Source organism: Coenobita brevimanus, chromosome 1, assembly GCF_032717465.1.
Source record: "Coenobita brevimanus isolate Jiangsu-jjx chromosome 1, ASM3271746v2, whole genome shotgun sequence".
In the NCBI taxonomy this organism is placed as follows: Eukaryota; Metazoa; Arthropoda; class Malacostraca; order Decapoda; family Coenobitidae; genus Coenobita; species Coenobita brevimanus.
The window spans coordinates 15,557,577-15,573,144 of record NC_136954.1 but is presented as its reverse complement, the minus strand read 5'-3'; positions in this window follow the sequence as shown (position 1 = coordinate 15,573,144).

Here is a 15,568-nt window from a genome sequence, read left to right as displayed (position 1 = left end):
TTACAGACCAATCAGCTTAACATCAGTAGTGTGCAAGTTAATGGAAAAAATCATAAGAGATAAAATAGTTAATTATCTAGAAGAAAATAATATAATTAAAGACTCGCAACATGGATTCAGACATCGTCGTTCATGCTTAACTAACTTACTGGACTTCTTCCATGATGTTTACAAATCATACGATGACTCAAGAGCAGTAGATATAATTTACCTCGACTTTCAGAAAGCATTTGACACTGTCCCTCACAAGCGTCTCATGAGAAAAATAGAAGCACATGGAATAAAAGGAAAGACGCTAAAATGGTTACAAGACTGGCTGTCAGACCGAAAACAGCGAGTTGTGATAAACGGAAAGGAATCCAAATGGCGTAATGTGATCAGCGGCGTTCCCCAAGGCTCAGTACTTGGACCGATACTTTTTATTATCTATATAAATGACATTGATGAGGGTCTAAATTGTAAAGTATCCAAATTTGCAGATGATACTAAAATAACCAGTAAAGTCACTTCAAAATTACAGTGGCAGCAGTTACAAAATGACCTTAATACTTTAGCAAGCTGGGCAGAAATGTGGCAAATGAAATTCAACACAGAAAAATGTAAAGTACAGTACTTCATATTGGAAGTAACAATGTCCATGCAAATTACAAAATGAACAATATTCAGTTATCAAGTACAGACAGTGAAAAGGATCTTGGTGTGATAATATCAAATGACCTAAAACCAAGCAAGCAGTGTACCAATGCGGTAAAAATTGCAAACAAGCTAGTGGGTTTTATTGGAAGAACTTTCGAGTTTAAATCGGAAAAAGTCATACTTGCCTTGTACAACTCGCTAGTGCGCCCCCATCTTGAGTATTGTGTGCAATTCTGGTCTCCGTACTACAGAAAGGACATGGAAAAATTAGAGAAAATTCAGCGAAGAATCACAAAAATGGTACCACGACTTAGAAACAAACCATATGAGGAACGCCTTGAAGAACTTAAATTATTTAGCCTAACGAAGCGCAGGTTAAGAGGGGACCTTATTGAAGTTTTCAAAATCATGAAGGGATATGACAACTTAGACATGAATAAATATTTTGATATAGACCGGTCGAGTCAAATCAGAAGTAATGGCTGCAAAATCATGGGAAAACGATTCCAATCCCACGAAGCAAAATACTTCTTCTTTAACAGAGTTGTAAATATCTGGAACAGATTACCCTCAGATACCGTGAACAGTATCTCAATTGAGACATTCAAAAACAAATTAGACAAGTATTTGCATGAAAATCCTCAGCTGACTCTTTTTCTGTCCGAATAACTTGCTTTTATAGCTACGGTACATGTAAGTTCATGCCCCCTTAGTCTACAAGACACCCCGTAAACAATGTACCCGTACATAGTGTTGCGTCACGATATTATACATTTTCAATTTATTCGGTACAAACAAAGCAATATAAGCACAGATTAGGATCTGCACAGATAACCCTGAGTTAACGGTCACTACTCTTACTTTCGACCTGTGATGGGCTGTGGATCACTGAGGGTCCCTGTTAGTCAAGTGACCACCATCGGAATTTTTTTAATGTACCAGGGGTCACTGCTTCAGGATGAAACTTGTGTACTGTCCCACATGGGAGAGTTCCTTGTCTCAGTGGAGTGAACGGAGCTATTGCCTGATTGACTGCTGCCTACCTAAAAAGCGCCAGGGAAGGTTGACGCACCACCCCTAAACATCCACTCTGTGCATTGCACATCCACACTGTGCACTGTGCAGTCCCCTTTTATCTGAGACACCCGTCCTATATACTTTTCAGTCTCCCCAGCGCAAAGAAAGCAATATAAGCACAGATTAGGAGCTGCACAGATAACCCTGAGTTAACGGTCACTACTCTTACTTTCGACCTGTGATGGGCTGTGGATCACTGAGGGTCCCTGTTAGTCAAGTGACCACCATCGGGATTTTTTTACTGTACCAGGGGTCACTGCTTCAGGATGAAACTTGTGTACTTGTCCCACATGGGAGAGTTCCTTGTCTCAGTGGAGCAAACGGAGCTAGGGCCTGATTGACTGCTGCCTACCTTAAAAGCGCCAGGCAAGGCTGCTGCAACTACCCAAAACATCCACACTGTGCAGTGTGTAGCTTCCACGTTATGTCCACAGACTTCCCATTAACTCAATGTAACTGGTTTATAATGTCATGCCGTAACTATTATTTTATTTGTTTACTTTCTCTTTCAGGTTACTCTATCGGGTAGCATATAGATAAAGTATTATAGAATGTGACTTTTCCTTTCCAATGTTTCCTATAAAATTTCCATGTCAGTTTTTCCATGCTGCATGGTGGTTTTTCTCACTTTTTCCTGGAGGGTTTGGTGGTGGGGGGAGCCTTCTTGCTTTCCTATCCTTATCCTTCAACATGTAGAGTTAGATCTTGTAGTCATAGTTTTCTCTAACAAGCAGCCTCGAAAGGACCATAAGGTCTGTTGCTGTTTGCTTTCCTGTGTAATCCTGTGTAATCATCATCATCATCATCATCATCATCATCACCCTAACAGCAGCGCCGCCAGTCCTGATATGGGGAACCAATCAGTCAATCACCTTCATCATTATTATCATTCCAGTCCTAATTTTTCACCAAAGAGATGAGGTTAGGTAGGATCCAGAAACAAAGAAAAAGAGGGCACAATGCAAGACTAACACGAAGCACAGTGTTACACAACATCTGTGCCATCATCGTTTTCACTTCGAGTTACTACACCTTAATGTGAGCAGATAAAAACAGCTTTATCTTATTTTCCACTAATACGCACCCCCCCCTCAAAAAAAAAATAATAATAATCTGACCAATACATTTTATTTTTGTGCATAAGAAATAAGGTACTGCCAATATCATACATTAATAGTGTTTTCAGGGCCATGTCATTTTACTATTATGTATTCTCTGTTTTCTTGTCTATTTCTGTATTCATCTGTGTGTGTGTGTGTGTGTGTGTGTGTGTGTGTGTGTGTGTGCTTTTCGCTTTTTCGTAAACTAAATGTCTTAGGAAGTTACGGTACCTGTTCAATGACACACGTTGTTCCCCGGCGTCCTGACATCACCTGCACACCTGCCGCTAAGGTATCGCTAACCTACACTACGCACCCTAAAGCCTACGTCTTCCGTAGCCTTTATCATTCTTTTTCTGTGCCTGCCCTCCTCTCTTCCTATTTCTCCCATCTTTCCTGTCACTGCTTATTGCTTTTCTTTCTGTTACAGGTGGCTTTACATTGAGTGACAAGCCAAATGGTTTCCTGTAAGCCAAGAAACCATTTACAACGCTGGGTGGTAACCATATAGCCAAACCATACGTGCTCCCTACGTGTCAAGTGGGTTGGTGGAGGGTTAGTGCCCCTCCCTGTAAAACAAATAACTCAAAGTCAAATGGCCACCCTGTATGGGATTATGGCGTCTGGCAATAGATAGATAGATAGATAGTTTTTTGTGTGTGTATCCGCGTGAGTATGAGTGCACGAGTAAGAGAAAGTCTGCACATATGCACCAAAATGGAGGATGTCTCTAAATAATAAATGTTACATAGGAAAATATACGTACAGCATAATCACAGCCTGTTTATGACCATGTCCCCACCTTATCCTCGCACTCCCTCTGCAACCCCCTCAACCCAACCCTCTGCCCTCCCCCCTCTCCAGACCAACCCTTCTAAGCCCCTCCCCATTCCCCCTCCGCTGCCCTCTTCGTCTACCTCTTCCCTCCCCTCTCCTCCCTCCCCTGCCTCTCCCCGTCCCTGCCGGACTCTTGAAGATTTTGTGGATTTTGTGGTGATGGCGGTTCCACGAAGTAAGGGCCCTTGTCTTTCAATTTACATATTTCTTTGATGTGTGTCTCCCTCCCTCTCCCCCTTTCCCTCCCTTTCTTCTCTCCCTTACCCTTGTCCTGTCCTCTCTTCCCTTCCCTCCCTTTCTTCTCTCATTCACCCTTCTCCAGTCCTCTCTTCCCTTCCTCCCCCTCTCTTCTCCCCATGTTTTCCCTTCCCCCCCTTCCTTTCTCCTTGGTTATAGGTTCTTGCTTCTTCCCACTCTCTTCCCCCCCTCTCTCTCAACCTTTCTTTTGTCCCCATTCCCTCTTCCTTTCCGTCTTTCCATCCTCTCCATTCTCTCTCCCCTTCTCCTCTCCTCTTTTCTCCTCGTCTCTCCTCCGTCTCTACCCTTCGGCCATTGTGTTCAGGATTTCCAATTCGTACCTCAATCATCTCCCCCTCCCTACCTCCTCTCGTTCAACCTCCCTACCTTCTTACTTTCCCTCTCCCTACCTCCTCTCTTTCCCCTCTCCCTACCTCCTCTCCTTCCCCCTCCCTACCTCCCCTCTTTCCCCCTACATACATCTCCTCGCTCCATCCTAAGCTTTCCTTTCTCACCCTCTCCCATCTTCTTCCCCTCTCTTCCCTAACTTTCTCAGCTGTGTGCTTCTAGTTTCCCCCTTTCCCCTCTCAGATTCCTTTCTTTTCCCTCTCCCTTCTGCCCACCTTCTTCCCCCCCATTTTCTTCGTCTCCCCACCCTCCCTCCAACTCCCCTCTCCCCCATTCTCTCGTTTCCTCCTCCTCTCCTCCCTCTTACCCCATCCCTCTCCTCATGACTACTGTGTTTCCAGGTTTCTCACTCATTCCTTCCTCTTCCCCTCCCTCCTCAGTCCTCCCTCTCACTCCCTCTTCCCCCTCTCTCCACCTTTCTTCCCTCTTCCCCCAGTCCACTCCCCCCCCCCCACTCCTCTTGGTATTGTGTATTCAGGGTTCATGCTCATGCCCCTCCCCCTCCTCCCCCTCTCTGTTACCCCTCTCTCTCTCTCTCTCTCTCTCTCTCTCTCCCTCTCTCTCTCTCTCCCATCCACAAATCTCCTCTTCCCTCCCTCTCCTCCCCTCGGCTATTGCGTTCAGGGTTTCTTGTCTGTCACCCCCCTTCTCTTTCTACCCTCCCCCCCTGCATACCCTCCCCCCACTTTACGTCCTCTCCCCTCCTCCTTTTCCCTCTTCTCCTCCCTGTCCCCCAGTCTCCCTACCCTTCCTTCTCTTCCACCCTCTCCATCCTCAACTACTTTCTCTCCCTACTTCTTGTCTGCTTTGGGCCCCCTCCGTTCTCTCCCTCACTTCTCCCTTCCATCTCCTCTCCTCATCTTCCTTTTCTCCCCTCTATTTACTGTTTCCCTGTTTCCCTTCTTCCAATCTAACCTCCATTTTTCCCCCACTCCTCTTTCTCTCCTTTCTCCCCCTTCCTTCCCCTCTTCCTCGTCCTTCTTGCTCTCCTGTTCCTCTTCCCCCTTCCATCCCACCCTTGCCATCCCACTTCCACCTCTCCCCTCTTCTCCCACGCTCCACCTCTCACCCTCTTCCTTTCTCTCCCTCGTCTCTTTAAACCTCTGCTACCCCTCTATCCCCTTCCTCCTTTCTCTCTCGCCCCTCACCTCCTCTTTCCAATGTCCCTCCCTACTTCCTCCTTTACCCTTTCCTTCATCCGTCCCCTCCCTCTTCTCATCTCTTCTCTTCCTCGTCCTTCCCTCTTTTACCTCTCCTCTTCCTCTATTCTCACACCGAGTCTAATTCCCTGTCCCCCTCCCCCTCGCCGTTCCTTACACCCTTCCTTACTCCTTCCACCATTTTCCTTTCCCTCTCAAACCTCCACTTGTACTCCCTTTTCCCTTTTTCTCTCTTTCTGCCTCACCCTTCCCTTCCTTCCCTTCCCCTTCTCCTCCCCTCATTCCCTTATATATTTTTACATCACTCACTCTATTCTACCTCCCAGTCTCTCTCCCTACCTCTCCTCTTTTCCTTCCCTTCCTTTCTCTTCCCCTTTGCGCCCTGTCTCCATCTCTTTCTTTACACTCCCTCTTCTCATTTCCTCCTCCTCCTCCCCACCTCCCTATCTTCTTTCTTACTTCGCTTCTTCCATCTTCTTTCTCCCCCTCTCCATCCTATTTTCTCATCTCTCTCCCTTTTCTCCTTCCTCCTTCTCCCTCCCTACTTGTCCACTTCTCCCTTCCATCTTTTTTCTCCCCCTCTCCCTACCTCCTCTCTACCCTCCCTGCCTCCGTTTCAACGGGGTTTCTTTGGAGGGAATATTTCAAGGTACACATAACCTGCCACTTTGGGGAGAGGAGGGAAGGCAGAGGGTGTTTCCTCCTGCTCGTCTTCCTCCATCATCATCATCATCATCATCATCATCACCATCATCATCAACAACAACAACAACAACAACAACACTCAACCAATTATAATTATCAATCGTCTGAGAGAGAGAGAGAGAGAGAGAGAGAGAATGTGTGTGTGTGTGTGTGTGTGTGTGTGTGTGTGTGTGTGTGTGTCACTTTCATCAGCCTTCCGTCCTGTTCCTTGGCTACAGAATCTCGAAATACAAAAGTCCGGGCCGTTCAGGTGACTCAGGAGACTTTGTAACACCGCTTCCTTCCCGACTCATTTGGCATATTACACCTTACCATTTACACCTTACCATTACACCTTACCATTAACACCTTACCATTTACACCTTACCATTACACCTTACCATTTACCCCTTACCATTTACCCCTTACCATTAACACCTTACCATTACACCTTACCATTACACCTTACCATTTACACCTTACCATTACACCTTACCATTTACACCTTACCATTACACCTTACCATTACACCTTACCATTTACCCCTTACCATTACACCTTACCATTACACCTGTCCATTTACACCTTACCATTACACCTTACCATTACACCTTACCATTACACCTGTCCATTTACACCTTACCATTACACCTTACCATTACACCTTACCATTACACCTGTCCATTTACACCTTACCATTTACATCTTACCATTACACCTTACCATTTACACCTTACCATTTACACCTTACCATTTGCACCTTACCATTTACACCTTACCATTTACACCTTACCATTACACCTTACCATTTACACCTTACCATTACACCTTACCATTTACACCTTACCATTACACCTTACCATTACACCTTACCATTTACCTCTTGCCATTTACCTCTTGCCATTTACACCTTACCATTTACACCTAACCATTTACACCTTACCATTACACCTTACCATTACACCTTACCATTACACCTTACCATTACACCTTACCATTTACACCTTACCATTCACCCCTTATCATTACACCTTAATATTTACACCTTACCATTACACCTTACCATTTACACCTTACCATTTTCAACTTAACATCTACACCTTAATATTTACACCTTACCATTTACACCTGGCCATTTACACTTTACCATTTTCACCTTAATATTTACACCTTACCATTTACACTTTACCATTTACACCTTACCATTTACACCTTACCATTTACACCTTGCCATTACACCTTACCATTTACACCTTTCCGTGTACACCTTACCATTACACCTTACCATTTACACCTTACCATTACACCTTACCATTTACACCTTACCATTTACACCTTACCATTACACCTTACCATTACACCTTACCATTTACACCTTACCATTTACACCTTGCCATTACACCTTACCATTTACACCTTTCCGTGTACACCTTACCATTTACACCTTACCATTACACCTTCCCATTACACCTTACCATTACACCTTACCATTAACACCTTACCATTACACCTTACCATTACACCTTACCATTACACCTTACCATTAACACCTTACCATTACACCTTACCATTACACCTTACCATTAACACCTTACCATTACACCTTACCATTACACCTTACCATTAACACCTTACCATTACACCTTACCATTACACCTTACCATTAACACCTTACCATTACACCTTACCATTACACCTTACCATTAACACCTTACCATTACACCTTACCATTACACCTTACCATTAACACCTTACCATTACACCTAACCATTTACACCTTACCATTACACCTTACCATGTACACCTTACCATTACACCTTACCATTAACACCTTACCATTACACCTTACCATTACACCTTACCATTACACCTTACCATTACACCTTACCATTACACCTAACCATTTACACCTTACCATTACACCTTACCATGTACACCTTACCATTACACCTTACCATTTACACCTTACCATTACACCTTACCATTACACCTTACCATTTTGCATATTTCACCTTACCATTTTCTTTGTATGTTCTTTATATGGTATTGATGTTGACATACTTTGCTTCAATGAAACAGATGATGATGATGATGTGGACTATGCAGAAAAAATCACTAAATAAACAACTAAAAAAATCACTATGAAGAATAAATCCATAAAGGAAAGGCATTACGAATCAACAAAGCCGTTTGGCATAAGACCCTCTCTCTAAAACAGCGTCATTTTCAGTGCCTTGCTTTTTCTTTTTTTTCTTTTTTCAGCAGCGTGGAAACAGCCTACGCTCTCTCTCTCTCTCTCTCTCTCTCTCTCTCTCTCTCTCTCTCTCTCTCTCTTCATATCATTTTTCTCTTCTGCTATCTTCAAGCGAATTTTATCACCTTAGGGGGCTTTGTTTGACCTGGAGGAGATACAAACAATCTTCAGGAATTCTTGCACTCATGACGTCTCCTGGGTTTCACTGCTGCCATCTCCAAACATCTTCATTCATCTTAGGAGACTTGAAGACGCTGAGCATACAGTCTATCCTCTTTTCTACTGGATCATTTTCACTTTAACCTGGCCAAAAATTATCTCCACCTATAGTACTGAGCTGCAGCAAGAGAATAACATTAAAATATGATGCTAGTAATGAAGAGATGCTATGCAATAAAGAACGTAGAGCCAGATCATTCTCATTCTGCCACTGAGGTTTGCAATATCAGCTGCAACAGGACGAAAATCTGGGCCAAGTTTATGTAAAAGGACTATAGGTGATAATTCCAAGCTAAAAGAAACTGCCTGTTGGGAGAAAGAATAAAATAATGTCTGAATAACAACCAGTATATTTCGTCCTTGTAGGGAAGGCGTTAAAGAAGGCAATATCCTACCCCGCCAGCTCAAAGACTCTTCCCTGAAAAGAAAGTAGATTAGCAGAAAGATAGATAAATACCCTTAGACAGCGATGGATGGACGGACGGGTGGATGGATGGATAGATACACAGACAGATAGACAGATAGATAGATAAATAGACAGATACAGATGGGTAGAAAGATAGATAAATACTCGTAGACAGAGAGGGATGGATGGATGGATGAAAGGATGGATGGATGGATGGATTGATGGATGAACTGACAGACGGATGGAAGGATGGATAGACAGACAAGTAAATAAACAGATAAACAGATAGATACTCGTGGATGGATGGATCGATCGATCGATGGACAGATAGACAGACAGATAGACAGATAGACTGATACTCGTTGAGATGGATGGATGGATGTTGACAGACAGGCAGATAGATATAGATACTCGTAGATGGAGAAGAATGGATTGATGGATGGATGGAGGGATGGATAGATAGATAGATAGACAGATAGAGAAATAGATAACCTAGACAGATAAATAGATAAATACTCGTAGAATCATGGATGGATGGATGGATGATTGGATGGATGGATGGATGGATGGACAGATAGATAGGAAGATAGATAGATAAGAGAAACTGACAGATAGATACAGATAGACATAGATATATAGATAGATAGACAGACAGACATACACCCAGATACAGATAGATAGATAGATAAAGATAGATAGATATAGATATAGATAGACAGATAGGTAGATAAATACAGATATACATATATAAATATCTATCTATCTATCTATCTATAGCCCGATGCCCTAATCCCGCAAAGGGTGGCCGCAGACAAAACGCCTCCAAGTCACTCTGTCATCCAACATTTGACTACCCTCCCCTCAACTCACCCCCCCTTCCCTCATATACCTCTCAACTCCATCCCTCCACCTCATCCTCGGTCTACCCCTCCCTCTCCCTCCCTCCACCTCACCTACATACACCCTCTTAGTCAGTCTTTCATCCTCCATTCTCTCAACATGTCCAAACCACCTAAGTGTATTTCTCCTAATCTTCTCAACCACATCCACAGCCACCCCACAACGTTCCTTCAATTCTTCATTCGTCAGCCTGTCCCTCCATGTCACTCCACATGCTCCTCTCAAGTAGCTCATTTCTACTGCTCTCACTCTTAACTTGTTCCCCTCTTGCAAGGTCCACGCCTACTTCCATACGTCAGGGTAGGGATCACAATACTATCATGCAGTGACTTCTTAACTTCCATACTCACCTCCCTATTTCTCATCACTGCTTTCAGTGAACCAACAACTTTCCTTCCCTGTTGTACCCTTTCACACACTTCATCCCCCAAAGTTCCATCCTTACTCATCACACTACCCAAGTACTTCAATGCACTCACATTCTCCATATCCTCACCATCTAACCTCACTGTACATTCTGTGACTTCATTCCTTTCAAACACCATAACTTTACTTTTGTTTGCATTAACTTTCAGCTTCCTCCTCCTACACACTGTCCCAAATTCATTCACCAAACCTTGCAACTACCATTCATCTTCACACAACAATACTGTATCATCAGCAAACAGCAACACTGGAATCTTCCAAATCTCACCCTCATTCATTAAAGCCAGCCCCACATCCACTGCCCAACCTTGCACCTCCTTTACAACCCCATCCATGTATATATTAAACAGCCATGGAGATATCACACAACCCTGTTTCAGTCCCACATTGATATATATATATATGGATGGATGGATGGATAGAGAGATACAGATATAGATAGATACAGACGGACTGATAGACAGACAGATGAAACTGTGTACAAACAACGCACTTCAGTACTGGAATATGGAAGAACGAACGCTATATATTTACGTCTAATACTGATTGGCCTTTGTTTCGCCGGTACAGTCACAGTCAAAAGTCCTCTCCCCTACCCTCGTGGCGGCTGCTTGAGGAAGGGGAGACTTTAATAGAGTGTATCAGTAGTTTTTATTACTGGTTTCGTTTTGGTGTGGGACGGGAAGGAGGAAGGGAACTTTTGTCATTCGCCCCGAATGGCTGAGTATTGGGTTGAAATTAGATTAGCTTAAGAAGATTAAATTAGATAAGTAAATTTTACGAGGTGATGATCAAATAAGCTCAAGAAATTACATCAGGTTAAGAGCAGAGATGATAAGATGTTACAAGAAAACTAAATTAGGATAAGATATGATTAGGTGAAGGGAATATTGAATTTGATCATTAGATAACACCCTCAGGCTTCACTACTCACTGGAATTAAATCGTCTGACGTGAGCTGGAACACAGTACTTAAGTTGTTTTAATCACTCTCTCTCTCTCTCTCTCTCTCTCTCTCTCTCTCTCTCTCTCTCAGTCAAGGCCCTTTCGTTTTATATATATATATATATATATATATATATATATATATATATATATATATATGTCTATCTATCTATTGCCAGACACCTCAATCCCGTTTGGGGTGGCCACAAACAAATCGCCCCAAGGCGCCCTGTCCCCCGCCATTCCACTGCCCTGCTCCCAACTCACACACCCCTCTCTCATATACCTCTCCACCCCATCCCTCCATCTCATCCTCGGCCTCCCCCTCCCTCTTCCCCCTCCACCTCACTCATATACACTCTCTTCGTCAGTCTTCGCCCTCCATCCTCTCCACATGGCCAAACCACCTCAGTGTGTTCCTCATAACGCTTCCTATCACATCCACATCCACACCACAACGCTCCTTTATATCCTCATATAAAGTATGTAAAGGATAAAATAATATATATATATATATATATATATATATATATATATATATATATATATATATATATATATGGTCTTGACATAAGGAACATTTTTCGTCAATCTTCAGAGTCCAAAATGCTGCTCAAAAAAGTACCATCGCTTAATTACACTCGTCCATAAAATTTTCGTTCAAGCTTCAGGTTTCGAAGGCTGGTCTGAAATGTCACACAGATTGAGCATAAGTTTTTCCCTCGGGCTTCAGTTCTCGGAAAGTTAAAAATATCCACAAATTTCGAAAAGCTGAAGACATGCACAGCTTCTTCGTTCACTCTCCAATTTTTGCATAACTAAAAATATATATAAGGTTTTAGTCCAATCTTCAATTTTTGACAAGCTGGCACTGTATGAGTTTTTTGTTTGATTTCCAATTGTTGACAGGCTGGTGTGAAAGCAACGAAGGCATATATTTTTCCGAGTTATTATTTTCAAAAACACACACACAAAAAAAAATCCTTAATCTTGATATACGTACATGTTTCCTTCGATCTGCAATTTTCGAGAACCAGAAAGTATGGATGAATGATATTCGTTTGACCAAATAAAAAAATAATAAAAGCTGGGAATATGTAGCTGTTTTTCGCTCGATCATCATTTTCTTTAAAGGATGATGACGGATATGCAATAGTTTTTCATTCAATTTCCAACTTTAGAAAAGCAGGCCAGAAATGAAGCGTTTTTTTTTTTTTAATGCAAAGAAGCAACTAATGACGAGAAGCCCGCAAAGTTGTTCCTTAAATAAATAAATAAAAAAAAATAAATATGCCGAATTCAAGATCCATATATTTTGAGATGCCTGAACATACTACGTTTAAAAGAATGGAGGTCACTGACAGAGGGAAATACAGATTGGGGGAGCTCAAAGCTCATAAGTTGCATACGTTTCCCTCCTTTGTCCTTCATCAGCCAACCTTCCTCGCAGTTTCCACGTTATCGCGTTCTATCATATTCTTATCTCTATTTAATGGCTCTTTCATCAGCCCAGCTCGGCCTTATCTGCAGCATTTTGTCTCGCCCAACAGACTGTGAGCTTCAGGAGTCACAATTTCGCTTTTATTACCACAGTAGCTCACGGGACTGGCCCCATCTCAGTCGTAGCGGCGGGTATACAAGATGGAGTAAAATATCATTATTCGGGAATATCAACGCCATCGCTGGGGAGGGGTGAGGGGAAGCTAAGGATTCATATCCATAAAAAATCCTTCAGCTTCGTATCTGCATAGGACCGTTTGTTTACCTTTTATCTTAACTCGTACAGCTACCAACCAGATACCAAGCAGACTGCAGTGATTAATAACGTGAAGAATACGGAAACACAAAATGTCTCTTGGTAATAATTCATTGCTATGGTTCAGCGTTCGTGAATTCCGACTCAGAAAAATCGCCTGGCAAATATTAATGCTTCAGCCTTCCCTGGGATTAATGAAATTGGTCAGATGTTTCATTAGTCCATATTTCCCGTCTATCACTCATCAGGCTTGCATTAGGAACGCGTACTTCAGAGCACATGAAGGTACTGAATGAATATAAGTCCTCTTCAGAAACGAAAATGGTTTTGGTCCATAGTATATATCAAAATGCAAAAGCGAAAGACGGATAGTCAAAACTGAGAGCTATTAAAAATTACTTCCTATACCCGCCGTCAGAACAAGAACGTAAATTGAGGCAAAATTATCAACAAATACTCAATTAAAATTGGCTACACATCCATCCACTCATCATTCAAGCCCCTAAACATGCGGCTTCATCTCACAGGCCTTTGCCATGTGGATCTCTCTGTAAGTCATTCATTTCTGTCCAAAGGAAATATCGGGAAGTCTTACAGTAGTCTTTGGTCTCTCTGTGCTCCCTTCCTCTCAGTCTTGGCCTCAATCTGCCGTGCATGTCTAACTTATTGCCCCGCACGGCTCCCTTTGTCTCCTAATTCCTTCAACACCCTTTTTTCCCTCACTAGCACTTCCTCCATTCCCCTCACTTCCCTTCTCTTCCCCTTTATTCTTCCAGTGTTTTATTTCCTCCCTTGGCCATATTTTCTCTCTCTCTCTCTCTCTCTCTCTCTCGTTTTTCTTTGTCTGCCACTATCATTTTTTTTCACTTTTCCCTCATTTTCTTTTCTTGCTTGTCTCTGTCCATAACTTTGATGATGCAAGCTGTGGGGGATCTGCAAGGTTCCTTCATACACACGAGGCATAATTTTCGGCGCCATTTCAGTAACTGCCTGGGTAAATTTGCTGCAGAGGGGCTGATGTAAACTGAGACGAAAGACCAAACTTACGTTATTTTTTTATTTATTTTTATTTTTTACTCTCAGGCTCACATACCCACTCTCAGTTGAATAAAATAGTATGGCCTTAACTGTAACAGACTACAAGAGTTGTCTCGACCATGTGAGGGTTAATTAGGAAAGTGGTATCTGGAAATCAATCATATCTACACATGGACTGAGTACTTTTGAAAGCGTGTGCATCTGTATGTGTGAATGACTGTGGACTTTGCATGTATATAACCATGTAAGTATGCGTGTGTACGTGTATGTGTACAAGCCATCGCATCGCTACATCAACTGCTTCTCTAAGTGTATTTATGAAAACGTGAGTGAATGGGTGTACTATGCATGTATGTTTGTGTATACGTATGTGGCCGAATGAATGACTGTGATGTATAATATGCAAACTATTTATGAATGCGTGTGAGTGACCAAGCGAATGATTATACCAAGGGCAGGATTACGAGAAAACAGACAAGTAAGGAAGTAAAGGAGGACTGTGGGTTATTGAGGATGTGACTGAGAGTGTTATGAGAAATACTTTGAGATGGTTTGGCACTAAGGAGAGGATGGAGAATGAGAGACTGACTAGATGAGTGTGTGTGGGTGAGGTGGAGGGGGAGAGGATGAGGGGGAGACCAAGGATGAGATGACGGGACAGAGCGAAGAGATATACAGTATGAGAGACGGGGCTGTGAGTTTGAAGAGAGGGCAGCTTCACAATACTCACTAGCTTTATGGTGGTGTAGAAACGATCGCTCCTGTACCACTACGTTAATATACATTTGGTAGCCTTTACTTTACTTGCACAAGAAGCATTACCACTCACAGACTCTCTGGTATGGGGGTGGCATTTTGAGAACACCTACGACTATGGCTCATTATGGCTCACACTACGACTATGGCTCATTATGGCTCACACTACGACCATGGTTCATTATGGCTCACACTACTACTATGGCTCATTATGGCTCACACTACTACTATGGCTCATTATGGCTCACACTACTACTATGGCTCATTATGACTCACACTACGACTATGGCTCATTATGGCTCACACTACTACTATGGCTCATTATGGCTCACACTAAGACTCACTGGCTGTGTTATGGGGTGATATTTTGAAAACACCTTAGTAGTAAAAGTGTTATTATTGTCAGGCTCTTGGGACTCACTTTTAGCTCAGTAAAATCATATGGTGCCTACCCGAGTGGAAGACAAGAGCTGTAATGACCATGCGAGGGTTAACAGTGACAATACAAATGCTGAGGCTTCTCTGTTTCACTGTCAGATGAATGAAATCGCCTGACACTGACCCTCCCAATTATGAGAGGATGAATGACAATAATACTAACTCTCAGGCTCCTGTAACTCACATTCACCTGAGTTAAATCGTCTGGCATTAGCTGGAGTACTAGAATTATCCAGACCATGAGAGGGTTAATGGTGAGGGGAGTGAACCAAGAAAGGCCCTGGTGGTAGC